This window comes from Haliotis rufescens, unplaced genomic scaffold, assembly GCF_023055435.1.
Source record: "Haliotis rufescens isolate VD_foot unplaced genomic scaffold, xgHalRufe1.0.p SCAF_4, whole genome shotgun sequence".
Classification (NCBI taxonomy): domain Eukaryota; kingdom Metazoa; phylum Mollusca; class Gastropoda; order Lepetellida; family Haliotidae; genus Haliotis; species Haliotis rufescens.
Genome location: NW_025964112.1, coordinates 62169541 through 62185502, shown reverse-complemented (window position 1 = coordinate 62185502; position 15962 = coordinate 62169541). Strand labels below are relative to the sequence as shown.

Genomic DNA, 15962 nt, shown 5'->3' with positions numbered 1-15962 from the left:
CCGTTGCATGACTGGACTACTGTGCGGAGTCAAGCAACAAACAAAGTTCACACTTACTTTTTTATGAGAACATGCTTATCCTTTTCGCGAACACCTGGTTTCAAGTCATCCACTCATGTCATTTTCACCGCTACTTTGGTCGATGGGCAAATTGGCACATGGTCGAGACTGATTCTTCTGGCGTTGATGTTGTATATTTATACTTCCCTTTCATTCATCATGGTCCCGCACCACAGTTTGTGAATACATCATCACTTCAAGTTAAATAATCAAGAAGGTATGATATTAATAAAAGCCACAAAACATTTCATCATGATACGAAATCCACTGAGATTCCAACTATGTGTTTATGAATCACTATCGGTTAGTGGTGATAAGTGCGGTATATAAACGTATGTTATAATATCATCGATATAAAAATTAACTACATACGATGTATGCTTATTAATACGTTTTGTCAAAGTCAACAAACCACAGGCGATATATGCTTATAAACACGTATTGTCAAAGAAATCAAACCACAGGCGATGTATGCTTATAAATACGTATTGTCAAAGTAAACCAACCGCTGGCGATATATGCTTATATATACGTATTGTCCCCTATGTCCCTTCGAAAAAAACGTAGGCGATATAAAAGGCGAAAGATGTTTATAAATACGTATTGTTAAAGCAAACGAACCACAGGCGATATATGCTTATAGATACTAATTGTCAAAGTAAACCAACCACAGGCGATATATGCTTATAGATACGTATTGTTAAAGTAAACCAACCACAGGCGATATATGCTTATAGATACGTATTGTTAAAGTAAACCAACCACAGGCGATATATGCTTATAGATACGCATTGTCAAAGTAAACAAACTACAGGCGATATATGCTTATAGATACGCATTGTCAAAGTAAACAAACTACAGACGATATATGCTTATAGATACGTATTGTTAAAGTAAACAAACCACAGGCGATATATGCTTATAGATACGTATTGTCAAAGTAAACCAACCACAGGCGATATATGCTTATAGATACGCATTGTCAAAGTAAACCAACCACAGGCGATATATGCTTATAGATACGTATTGCTAAAGTAAACCAACCACAGGCGATATATGCTTATAGATATGTATTGTTAAAGTAAACCAACCACAGGCGATATATGCTTATAGATACGTATTGTCAAAGTAAACCAACCACAGGCGATATATGCTTAGAGATACGTATTGTCAAAGTAAACCAACCACAGGCGATATATGCTTATAGATATGTATTGTTAAAGTAAACCAACCACAGGCGATATATGCTTATAGATACGTATTGTCAAAGTAAACCAACCACAGGCGATATATGCTTATAGATACGTATTGTCAAAGTAAACAAACCACAGGCGATATATGCCTATAGATACGTATTGTCAAAGTAAACCAACCACAGGCGATATATGCTTATAGATACGTATTGTCAAAGTAAACAAACCACAGGCGATATATGCTTATAAACACGTATTGTCAAAGAAATCAAACCACAGGCGATGTATGCTTATAAATACGTATTGTCAAAGTAAACCAACCGCTGGCGATATATGCTTATATATACGTATTGTCCCCTATGTCCCTTCGAAAAAAACGTAGGCGATATAAAAGGCGAAAGATGTTTATAAATACGTATTGTTAAAGCAAACGAACCACAGGCGATATATGCTTATAGATACTAATTGTCAAAGTAAACCAACCACAGGCGATATATGCTTATAGATACGTATTGTTAAAGTAAACCAACCACAGGCGATATATGCTTATAGATACGTATTGTTAAAGTAAACCAACCACAGGCGATATATGCTTATAGATACGCATTGTCAAAGTAAACAAACTACAGGCGATATATGCTTATAGATACGCATTGTCAAAGTAAACAAACTACAGGCGATATATGCTTATAGATACGTATTGTTAAAGTAAACAAACCACAGGCGATATATGCTTATAGATACGTATTGTCAAAGTAAACCAACCACAGGCGATATATGCTTATAGATACGCATTGTCAAAGTAAACAAACCACAGGCGATATATGCTTATAGATACGTATTGCTAAAGTAAACCAACCACAGGCGATATATGCTTATAGATATGTATTGTTAAAGTAAACCAACCACAGGCGATATATGCTTATAGATACGTATTGTCAAAGTAAACCAACCACAGGCGATATATGCTTAGAGATACGTATTGTCAAAGTAAACCAACCACAGGCGATATATGCTTATAGATATGTATTGTTAAAGTAAACCAACCACAGGCGATATATGCTTATAGATACGTATTGTCAAAGTAAACCAACCACAGGCGATATATGCTTATAGATACGTATTGTCAAAGTAAACAAACCACAGGCGATATATGCCTATAGATACGTATTGTCAAAGTAAACCAACCACAGGCGATATATGCTTATAGATACGTATTGTCAAAGTAAACAAACCACAGGCGATATATGCTTATAGATACGTATTGTCAAAGTAAACCAACCACAGGCGATATATGCTTATAAATACGTATTGTCAAAGTAATCAAACCAAAGGCGATATATGCTTATAAATACGTATTGTTAAAGCAAACGAACCACATACAATTTTGGCTTATAAATACGTATAGTCAAAGTAAACCAACACAGGCGATATATGCTTATAATTACTTATCGTCAAAATACACAAACCACAGGCGATACATTTACATACTTATTGCGAAAGCAAACCAAGCACAGGCGATATATGCATTTGTACAGTTAATGAACAGCAAAAATAGCCAGTTTTTGTTCATAAGATATTTGAAAGAAGGATGATACATTGAATATTAATAAAGCTCAAATGTGTACATCTATTCAGTTACAATATACAAGTGGTACTCCATGACGAATTTTCCTAAAACAAAATGCCATTGTACTATTGGCCTCATGATATAGACATAGTCTGTCTGTCTGTCCGTCAGTCTGTCTGTCCGTCCGTCAGTCTGTCCGTCCGTCTGTCTGTCTGTGGATATATGCATATGCACAGAAGCAATTGTTTCTAAGAGAGACTATGCGTGGGCATCTACTTCAAGACATGTAAACCGAAAGACCTACACCTCCTTATTCATATCATCCAATAATTGGCAACAGCAGTTGCCTCAACCCCGAATCGCATATAGTAGGTCACCCGATGAGATAAACATTTTATTTGACAAGAACGGCAGTTGTTCAATACTTTACGTATTTCCAACTGATCTCCATTATATTACAATGGTTTTACCATTGTGACAATGACCAAAACTGAAAATAGTTCCGGCATACAGTATTATACCACTCGTGTGAAATGACATGATATGTGAAAATGAGATAGATCTCAAACTCATAAGATGTTGAAGTGAATGATATGTACATATGCTATTTACACTGGCTTTGTCAAGGAAGCATTATGTTATACGACAATGTGGGGATAAGAAGGTTTTTACTTCTGTTATATCACGGCTTGTCAGCTTGATGTGAGAGAAAAGCATGAATTGGTGCAGGTCGCAGACGCTTTCCTCTTTGGTACAAAACACGATCACATAATATGGGATTCGAACTCACGATCACTGGTTTCGGGGACCCCCGAGGGAAGCACGTCTACACAGCGAATAGCGGCACTTAAAACGACCCTGCGTTCCTCGGGGCTATAATGGCAACAATATGTGCAACAACGTTAATCTTTGTCAGTTCATGTACCATAAATATTCATTACAATGACCAACATTATATACATTCATGAGGTAAAGTATATGTTCATTTATCTACATCAATGTATAAAATGATTATGCAAAAGGATGTCTGCATATATTTGCAATAACATATGCGCATATAGTTGTAATGTTGTTTACGCTGCCCAGGACTTGTGAATGTGGTGATTCAAATGTACATATACGTGCAACAATGAACAGGCGATGTAAAGCTGGTATCTGCAACAATGTTACACTGACTATATCAACAAGGTATACAGCTATCTGCAACAATGTTACACTAAGTCAAGGATATTTACTGCTATTTGAAACAATATTTATACGGATTATGTCAAGGATGAATACATGTATCTGCAGCAATTTTTCACTGACTTTGTCAAGGATATACACATGTATCTGTAGCAATGTTACACTGACTTTGTCAAGGATGTACACATGTATCTGTAGCAATGTTACACTGACTATGTCAAGGATGTACACATGTATGTGTTACAATGTAACACTGACTATGTCAAGGATATACACATGTATCTGTAGCAATGTTACACTGACTATGTCAAGGATGTACACTTGTATCTGTAACAATGTTACATTGACTTTGTCAAGGATGTACACATGTATCTGTAGCAATGTTACACTGACTATGTCAAGGATATACACATGTATCTGTAGCAATGTTTACACTGTGTCAAGGATGTACACATGCATGTGCAACTATGTTACACTGACTTTGTCAAGGATGTACACATGTATCTGTAGCAGTGTTCACACTGTGTCAAGGATGTACACATGCATGTGCAACAATGTTACACTGACTATGGCAAGGATGTACACATTTATTTGTATCAATGTTACACTGACTATGTCAAGGATGTACACATTTATTTGTATCAATGTTACACTGACTATGTCAAGGATGTACACATTTATTTGTATCAATGTTACACTGACTATGGCAAGGATGTACACATTTATTTGTATCAATGTTACACTGACTATGGCAAGGATGTACACATTTATTTGTAACAATGTTACACTGACTATGTCAAGGATGTACACATGTATCTGTAGCAGTGTTCACACTGTGTCAAGGATGTACACATGCATGTGCAACAATGTTACACTGACTATGGCAAGGATGTACACATTTATTTGTATCAATGTTACACTGACTATGTCAAGGATGTACACATGTATGTGCAACAATGTTACACTGACTATGTCAAGGATGTACACATGTATTTGTAACAATGTTACACTGACTATGTCAAGGATGTACACATGTATCTGTAACAATGTTACACTGACTTTGTCAAGGATGTAAACATGTATCTGTAACAATGTTACACTGACTATGTCAAGGATGTACACATGTTTCTGTAGCAATGTTACACTGACTTTGTCAAGGATGTACACATGTATCTGTAACAATGTTACACTGACTATGTCAAGGATGTACACATGTATCTGTAGCAATGTTTACACTATGTCAAGGATGTACACATGTATGTGCAACAATGTTACACTGACTATGTAAAAGGATGTACACATGTATATGTAACAATGTTACACTGACTATGTCAAGGATGTAAACATGTATCTGCAACAATGTTACACTGACTATGTCAAGGATGTACACATGTATCTGAAGCAATGTTACACTGACTTTGTCAAGGATATACACATGTATCTGTAACAATGTTACACTGACTATGTCAAGGATGTACACATGTATCTGAAGCAATGTTACACTGACTTTGTCAAGGATGTACACATTTGTATCTGTAACAATGTTACACTGACTTTGTCAAGAATGTACACATGTTTCTGTAACAATGTTACACTGACTTTGTCAAGGATGTACACATGTATCTCTAACATTGTTACACTGACTTTGTCAAGAATGTACACATGTTTCTGTAACAATGTTACACTGACTTTGTCAAGGATGTACATTTGTATCTGCAACATTATTACACTGACTATATCAAGGCTGTATACTGTCATCTGTACCAATGTTACAGTTTGATAAATCTTCGTCCTAATTTCAATACATCACATCAACACACACACCTGAAAAGAAAGGGGCGGTCGGGTAGCCTAGTGGTTAAAGCGTTCGCTCGTCACGCCGAAGACCCGGGTTCGATTCCCGACATGGGTACAATGTGTGAAGCCCATTTCTGGTGTCCCCCGCCGTGATATTGCTGGAATATTGCTAAAAGCGGCGAAAAACCATATTCACTCACTCACTCACCTGAAAAGAAACATCAACAACATCATTATGAATTCCCATGTCAAGCAATAGAATACACATTAAACCTATTCTCAAAGAGTCATTGGCTTAGTTTGTGGTAATGCTAATACATATAGTAACATTCAATGTAACATCACCACACCCGCTACCACGCCCACGCCCACGTCCTTGAACACGCCCAGTGCCTCTCCTATATGCGCGCGTCCACAACAAACCCCGCCCCCGCCTCGGGTCACTGCAACCCACTGCTCGCTCCCTCATGCTTCCTACATATGACATTTAGTGGTTCTGCATACTCATTCACTCCACAAAACGCTGTTGACGTCGCAGCACGAAAAAAAGCAGTTAGCGATGTTAGTACTGGTTCCTTTTTCTTCATACATTCATAGAAGAAATTATTTTCCCCAACACATTCGGGAACATGTTATTTTATCTGGTCGGTAATGGGAGTCAGACAATTACTTTTTCAGTTCGACCTTTCTAATGTTTGTCATTATATGATGTATACATTTATTTTATAATATAACGCATTGATGGATATGATCATATATCGTACAAACGTATATTATAACAAACCGTAGAAATGTATATTATTACCTGACATAACATGAAGTATACATGTACACGACAACATAGATTTTACAATTAAGTCATCACATAACATTGACGTGTACATGATTACCTAACATATACGCGTATATGATTACCTTACGTATACATGTATTCAATAACATACTAGTAGTTTTTACAATTTCACAATTATTTCATCACATCGTGTCTCTACTCTCCATAGGGAACTCTCCGATCTCAAGAACAGAAACTATTTTCTATTCCAGAAAACAGAACATCCACATATTGCGAAGGAACCTACTCCTATTCAGCAGCGAGTCTGTGGAACTCTCTTCCAGATATTGTGAAATTATCTCCTTCAATCCCTGCTCTTAAAGCCCACTTCAAAACCTTTTTAACCAACGCTATCAAATGTGTGTGCACTTTATGCCTTATATAAATACAAGCATTATTATTATTATAACATTATATTATATCAATAATATTATAATTATAACTATAATTATAACACATACGTGTATTATATTACCGTACGTATACATGCATACAGTATCATCACATGACAATGCATGTATACAGGTAACATGTACACTTGTATGTGTTATAAATAGCATATGCTAGTTCATGGCATATTGTGATATTTGCCTTAATGAATCATAGTTTGAAGTTCTTAGTCTGTTACTCATTACTGATTTGCTTCTATTATTAGCAGATGACGTTCAGGTTTCAAATTGTGAATTATCACAAACTATTTTCTTGTTTGGACAATACTGAGTTTTCATCAAATATACTTCAATATTCTTTAGACGTGATATGGAGGGTGTAACAAATTATAAAATTAATTTTTAAATGGACAGTGAATTAATTACACACACACAACCATTTCCATGATCATATATATAACGTCAACGCCAGAGAATAACCATCGATTATCAGACGAAACAGATTCCAAGGCAAAATAGCAGTGAAAATTATATGAATGGATCACTGAAAATTAATCATGAAACCAGAAGTTCGCGAAAAGTGTAAGCATGTCCTGCCTTACAGATAGAAATTCCTAACAACAACAGTGCCAAGTGCACGATTCCAAACATTGCATAAACATCTGACTGTGAATCACTATCAAATAGTGATGACACCAGGTGCTCGCGAACATGTGATCGTGTCCTGCCCCACAGGTAGGGCAGCACCTTTATAAATGTACACATCAACTAAACACCGCCTGTAATTTTGAGAGTGAACGTTGTGTTCACATTGTAACCTCAGCTTTTTTCATTACTATGCAGTTGCACGTATACTTTGGCCTAGGGGCCATCATTACCCGACAACGGCATTGCGCAATGCAATACTAAATATCGACTGACTAAACTGATATCATTCCTAGTAGATAGTGTCTGTCATCAACAAGAATTGAGACAAGATAGTACATGCCCAAGCTGCCTAATCTTACAGCTATGTCACAACTACCTGACATAGAGATCACTAATATGCTGATTTTACCTGCTATCCCACAGGTATTGATTAATTAGATTATCTCGCACTGGGAAACAGGTGATATGACATTCTTCGGATGACATGACAAGGACATTCAGTGAAATATCATAAAACACATGAAAAGTGCAACAGAAATTTCACTTTCAGTATTTGCATTCTTCAAAAGGTACAATGACAGTACTTCAGTAAGACATTTCGTCTGCTGTTTGGAACATCTACCCATATAAAGGGACATTATAACTTAGTAAAGATGATTAAATTATCTAAAGATTTATCGCTAACAATTCTCCCTGAATGATTTACCTCTGTTTCCCGTGTTTCTCCTATATCATTTTCACATTCAATCTGAGTAACACCGCATAGAAAGGTGACGTCAAGTCACCTGACAATTGAAGGGCTTTCTGTCTTACAAATATGCTAGGAAAAATCTTTACTTCTATACTTAATAATTGGTTCATCGTAAGGCACCCAGACGTGAAGGAAACAGAGAAAATCATTCAGGATTTAGGGCTATTCCACAGTTGACCATATTGTTACCTTAAATTCAATTACAAAAAAATATTTGAAGAAGGCGTTAAGTCTATGTAGCCTTTGAAGACTTCAAAAAGCGTAATAAAATGGGACTGTTTCCTGTAACCCAGTGTGGCATGATTTGTATGAGCTGCATGTGAACTAACCGAGTCTTTTGCCTGTCCCAGGGGTGTCAGGCAGGGGTGCAGTATAAGCCATGTTTTATTACATCTATTTTTTCCACAACGAATTATAAAAAAACAATGGTAAGCACAGTTCAGTTGTGACGAGATTAGGTTGAAGTATAAAGGTAGATATTGTCAGACGACGTCATACCTGTGTAAGAACTGGCTAGAGAGCGTAGAAAAACACTTGAATAATTAGCAGGTTCGTAAGAGTACATGCTGAAAACACGAAATTACCATTTTGAGAAAAGGAAGTAACACAGCCTTGTAATTGGAACCCGATCAGGATTGTGAGCCAAAATAAAATGTTGGTATTGTTTTAATCATGTGATGAATCTTTGTGGCGGACACAAACCGAAGGCTGAGGGAGTGGGGAGGGGGTTGGAATGTGAGGATGGGGGTTTGGGGTGGATGAGGGGACTAGTACGGTTATTTAATTTCTCTTTCCGTAAACTTGAACCAATATAACCAATATGTTTCTTAAACTGTTGGTATGCATAAACAACCAATTATTTTGCACGGTGAGATATGTATTCTTAAGCAATCGACAATTCACATTTGTTGTATATCCAACAAAAAATTGTATATTTACGGTAAATGCGGAAGTATCGACTCTATGTAAGGTCATAGCTACAATGTGTCAAATACTGGATGTATTTCAGAAATATACGAGTATCACCTCCCAGATTCCTCATAAGAAATGTTACATAATCTGGATAACATTGGTGGTACGACATGGGTGTACAAGACGCGGAAGGTGTTACTTCCAGTTGGCTTTACGTATGCTTGGATACATCAACAAGTTTCAAACCAATGAATAATTAGTAAGCTTTTTTTTTAAAATGATCTGTTTTCTCCCAAATTGGATCATCTAAAAGACAAGTACAGTCAGGCGTAGACTTGCACAAGTCTTTAAGGCAATAACTATTAGTTAAAATAATAATTTCTGGATTATCAAAATAATAAAAACACATTGTCTCTGTAAGAGATTTGGTACTGTCCATCTAGACTTGCCTATAAGGAGGATAGAATTACTACACATCCATGGACTTTTCTTTCAGTACAGCCTTGGAGCAAGGCTGAGTCAGAAGGTGTCCATTGTTTTTATCAGAAATAAATGAGTCCATTGTACGGCTCCATCCACATCATAACCATGTGTTTTTGAATCACTATCACTTCAAATCACAATCACAATTATTATCCTCTGGTTAGTCTAGGTCAGTAATAGACTGAAATATTGACGGAAGACATTCACTTCTGTACGTGCTCTACAGCAGATGAATTTCGTGTTTTATTTGTGTGTGATTTGTATAATGATCTGATAGGAAATTACATCCTTATTCAAAACGTGTGCACCTACATCCGTTTGGTGAGTCTATTCTCGTCAAATAATTCACTTATTCAATTTAAATTGTCCATGTACATTTTGCGTTGTCTGTTACTGAGAAAAAATATTGTTAATTCCAAATATTATTTCTTGCATATGGGTCGGATGCCTTGAATACAGTGAAAATATACTATATATCTGGACATACATAATATGCACAATTCATTAATCCAGACTAGTTCACAGGAACGATACTAACGGTTTAACAGGGTTCACTGACTGACATAATAACATATACATCATGATACTGGACATATGATCAATATTAATCGAACAAATGGCATTGTGATTGGTGGAATGTTTTTCTCATATATACTACAGTAAACTACGATTATAACGAACTCGAGGGGACCACTAATGTTAGTTCGTAATAACCATAGTTCGTTATAAGCATACATACAGCATATATACAACACATGGTCGGGACTAAAAAATAAGTTCGTTATATCGATCAGTTCGTTATAAGCGTGTTCGTTATAAACGTAGTTTACTGTACTCCAAAGAAGTTAAAGAACACCCGATTCTTTCATAATACAGTTAAACTGTCATGACATATAACTATAGTAATATGTAAGAATCGGGTGTCTCCTTTGGAGTAATATATTTACAGTTAAACTGTCATGACATATAACTATAGTAATATGTAAGAATCGGGTGTCTCCTTTGGAGTAATATATTTACAGTTAAACTGTCATGACATATAACTATAGTAATATGTAAGAATCGGGTGTCTCCTTTTGAGTAATATATTTACAAGAGTAATAACACATCCAATTGGCAGTCCTTTAAATTACCGGTGTTAATTGACTTTCAGAATAATACTTACCACATGTTCACATAGAAGAAGTCAAAGGTCAACAAATGATAGTCAAATGATATTCTATATCAGGCTGCTGCTGACTCTACAAAACATATCGGATTCCATGTGTAGATATGTATGATTATTATACATTTCGGTTGCTAAAAATGACATTTGGGAATGACCTGTGAATGAATTACGGAATATGAAATCAGTTTACAGGGATATTTCTCTAGCTTATACAGTTCGTCAATATATACGACATAAATCATATTCTAGAAGATCCCATGTTTTGAAACGGTTACATTAGATTGTTTTATACATGGGCTGCAAAATTGACTTGTAAAGAGAATTAGCAATGAGAATATTAGGCCGACGTTGTATTTTCTCAATGTTTGTTGTGATTACAACTTGCGTCAAAGCTTGGTCTAAATTTGCTTAAATTAGGGGATTTGCTCTGTCATCACGTCGTTTTAAACACATTTTACTGCAGAGTTACCAATGACATTCCCAATACATTTTAAACGGGATAACGTATACCTTTGTCGAAAAACATGTCACAAATACGAAGTACGTGTCCCTTTTCGCAAGAAATTTGAAGAAATAGTTTGTCCTATTTTAAAAATTTAAAATATTCGTAAAGCTAGGTATATGGTGTTTTTCAGTACCATCGATCTATCGCTCTGCCACATACAAAACAATCCCCGTCCCATCCCCGCGCCTCCCCTTGGTGGCGAGACAAACATCAGGGAGTGTTTGGTGTTGTAATAATATATGTACCTTAAAAGTAACGGATAATTAGATGTATCAAAGATTTGTGATGCAAACATTTCTTGATGACTTATGTAGGGACATACAGAGGTATTCACATGATTCCGTTCGTCAAGCACATTTAGTCGTTGTAAAAATGTTATAGTAATAAGTTTACGTTGCAATGTGTTTGAATAAAAGAAATGAAGCGCATACTGACGGATTTTTATTTTGGCCCTTTGCATAAAGATATGACCACAAAGGTATAGGTTTATCTGGTGGCGATAACACCATGTATACCACACTGCCAGAAATAGAGAAGATGGAATAAACATTTTCCGTCAAATGTTGGTCCATTTCCAAACCAAGTACTTTCTCAAGCCACTTTAATGTTAACCTCATCCATCGGATATATATGATAAACACATGTCATTCTTCACCCTATATTACCAGTCTACTTTTATGAGAAATATGAAATTTATATATGGTGGAATATAGATAAGCATGTTAATTGCTAATGTTACATAAAGCTCACTGTAAACAAGGAACATCAATCTGCAAGATTAACGTCCGCACGAGTCAGTTATCCACCAGTTGCACAATATAGAGTTTACTCACTTATTCCTGTTCCAACATTTCCACTGAAAACCAAGTGTGACATTGTCACAAGTGTTTGTTACCAGTGCAGCTTTCCACAATGATGCTTACTTGGGGTGTATACGAGATCTGGGTCACATACAACGAGTTGGAAATTCCCATGTGTACTGATCCCCGGCAAAGGGGAATCCCCGTATTTTCCCAACTTAAAGGGACAATGTCACCTTCATATTTTGTCAATGTCAGCTAGCTATTGTAAAGTTTCTACACACAAGAGACAGGAAGTATTCTAGCAGGCGTCGGTACCCAGCCGTCCCATTGGGAGAACCAAGCCTCCCAACAACAACCCTTGAATGCACGATGGCTTCTGGCATTATATATTTATGGGTGATTTGTATCGAGTCTATGAGTCTAACGCTTATTCTCTGAACTTATATACTAGTAATGTATTCTCTGAACTTATATAATGTACAAAAAGGAATTATTTTTCAATTGAAAAGTAGCCCCAGTGGGATGGGACATTCGGAAGCTAAACCTGTGGAAATTCTAGACTTGCTTCACTAAGGGCTACAGCATTATGGTAAGGGCTTGACGGAAAGGAAAAGATGGTTCAGATAGGCTATAGCAATATGTATGTCCCACTCGCTCATCTACGGGCTTATCTATGCATGTATTTCACTATAATATGTATGGAGGAATTGGGCTTGAATGTTATTCTGATCAGTCTGGTCGGATGGGATGGGTCGTTAGTATTAGTCATCGAATAGAGAATAATGTCCTTTATGCTTGGGTTACGCCAACATACGTGATACAATATTTAGATTTACTTTGACACACCCGTGTCCCAACAATAACATCTTCTTAACACTCCCAAAACATGACGATATCACGTTAACGCCCTTCCTGTCTTGAGTACATGATAAAATATACAGATAACCCTCCTTTAACTTCTAGAAGATATCGATACAATGAAATTGCATCACAATGTTTTACAGGCCATTGTGACGTCATCAAAACTGGCTCCCACAGGAGATATCGCTTGGGTGAGATCAAACGACATCTACATTGTAGATATCGCCGCAATGAAATTGCATCACAATGCTTTGGAGACCATTATGACGTCAGTGTTACCATGACGTCACAATGAAATGACATAAAAAATGGCTCTGCTACTGAAGCTGTTAGCATTACTTTTTACACTTAAGACACTGCTTATTACTGTCTACACACTGCAAAAGTTGGAAGAATGATGTTGGATGATAAAAAAATAATCTAATCCTTGTGTCTTTTGATATCAAATGTTTCAACACTCATTGATATATTTTATATCAAAAGACACTCGGGTGAGAGTCTTTATATACTTAAGAAACTGGTTTTACAAACAGAAAAAGGTTGGATGATAAATAGCCATGCAAATGTCTTTTTGAATGGGATTTCTATTACATATGTTTGCAAATAAAACCAGGATTTTCGCAAATGAATATTTAATGGATTTTTATTAATTTCCTGGTGAATTTCACATGTAATAAGTATGTCGATTCCAGTCAGATTGTATACGGTGGGAGAGTGTGTGAGTGAGTGGTAGGATGGTGAAGTAACTGCCTGCATTTAGTGGTGTTATATATCCATCGTATATATCCACCTTCCATAGAGATCCCCTACATATACATTACTGATAAGGTATACAAAGACCTATGCAAGCAGACACACACATTAATCAAACTCAAGCTTAGCCAAGTGTTAAATATCTACTCGTGGACCAATACAGTCAAACCTTCACGGCCATAGCGATGGAGAAACGAATTGCATATGTTAAAGATAAAACGAATAATCAGTTATTTTGTATAATGTCTGAAATGTTCAGATATTTTGTAATAATACCCGAATCAGTCATGTTTTGTACATAATACCTTAAGCTTTCAGGTATTTTGTAATAATACCCGATTCAGTTAGGTATTGAATGTAATACACAAAGTTTTCTGATAGTTTGTAATTATACCGGATTCAGTGAGGTATTGTATATAATACAAAAAGCTTTCAGATATTTTGTAATAATACCCGATTCAATTAGGTATTGTATATAATACCTAAAGCTTTCAGATATTTTGTAATGATACCTGATTCAGTCAGGTATTGTACATGATGCCTAAAGCTTTCAGATATGTTGTGATAATGCCTGATTCAGTCAGATATTGTACATACTGCTTAAAGTTCCTGATATTTTGTAATAGAACCTGATTCAGTCAGGTATTGTACATAATACCTAAAGCTTCAAGATATTTTGTAATAATACCCGATTCAGTGAGGTATTGTACATAATACGTAAAGCTTCAAGATAGTTTGTAATAATACCTGATTCAGTGAGGTATTGTATATAATACCTGAAGTTTTCAGATATTTTGTAATAATACCTGATGTAGTGAGGTATTGTATATAATGCCTAATGCTTACAGATATTTTTTATAATACCTGATTCAGTGAAGAATGGTATATAATACCAAAAACTTTCAGATATTTTGTAACAATACCTGAAACAATCAGGCATTGTACACATGATACATAATACCTGAATGAATGCCTCAAATTTAAGACCTAATAACTGAGATGGAACAGCTTTTCCTGTTTTCATATAATAACTGATTATACGTAAATAACATATATACATCCCATGCAGTTAAGAAATGATCGGGACAACATGCATAGTTCCGCGTGCTACCTTTTTTATCAGTGAGACTCAGGTTACAAGACACGATGAATGAGTGAGTTGAGTTTAACGCCGCTTTTAACAGTATTCCAGTTATATCGCGGTGTGTCAGCTTAATGTGGGAGGAAAGCCCAAGTGATGCAAGTCTCAGACGTTTACCACTTCGCTGAAACCCACGAGCACGGGTATGATGCTGACAAACCTAGAAACATAATCGGGGCGAACCGGGATTCGAACCCACAATCATAGGTTTCTGGCGTGCCCAAGAGACGCAACTCTGCACAGCGAATCGCGGCGCCTGAGACGACTGGGCGACCCGTGACCCCACACAATGAATGAGCATAAGCCTGATTTACATGACATGGAATAATAACGCATATTTTCACATACTCCACCACATACACATTATGCGTAATCTGCATTTTAATAAGATATTATGTCTCGTTACATCAGAGTAAAATAAATAATCAGATTTATATTATTTTGTTTAACATATTTTGAAGTTTAACACTGAATCTAAACTTATTTAATTGAGAAAGTCCCAAAGGTATGGGAAAAACTGACGTTTAACAATAGAAGAAGTTGGACTTGAAAGCTTGGATGTATTCATAGTCTGTATTTTTTATTTATGGGTTTGGGGGAGAGCTTTTCGAAGGTGTGATTATATGAATGAATGATTGAGTCATTTTTTAAGTGTCATGGATTGAGTATTTTATTTTATTAATAGTTAAAATGACGTATGGGAATTACATAAAGTTATATAGTCTTATAAATTCTTATGCATCAATTGGCATTTTAACCTAGGCACAGTTGTTCAAAATAAAACGTACTTATGTGAAACGTGGTTTTTTGTGAAACGTATTTTTGTCCATCAGTAAAACAAACAAATGTCATATATGTATCGTCATAGAAATGGCTGGTGATGTCAAAATCTTCCTCATCTTCAATACAAA

At 36.0% G+C, this 15962-nt stretch overlaps 1 protein-coding gene across 2 annotated transcripts in view; it reads right to left on the bottom strand.

Moving 5' to 3' along the window:
• Positions 1 to 12425, bottom strand: part of LOC124116760 (tax1-binding protein 1 homolog) — a 36688-nt gene extending 24263 nt beyond the window's left edge. Inside the window, exon 1 of one of the 2 annotated variants that reach the window (XM_048382565.1) lies at positions 12327 to 12425. The gene's annotated coding sequence lies outside the window, so the exon portion shown is untranslated. The remainder of the gene's footprint in view (positions 1 to 12326) is intronic. The other variant, XM_048382563.1, reaches the window with a different exon arrangement.
• Positions 12426 to 15962: the final 3537 nt, after the last annotated feature.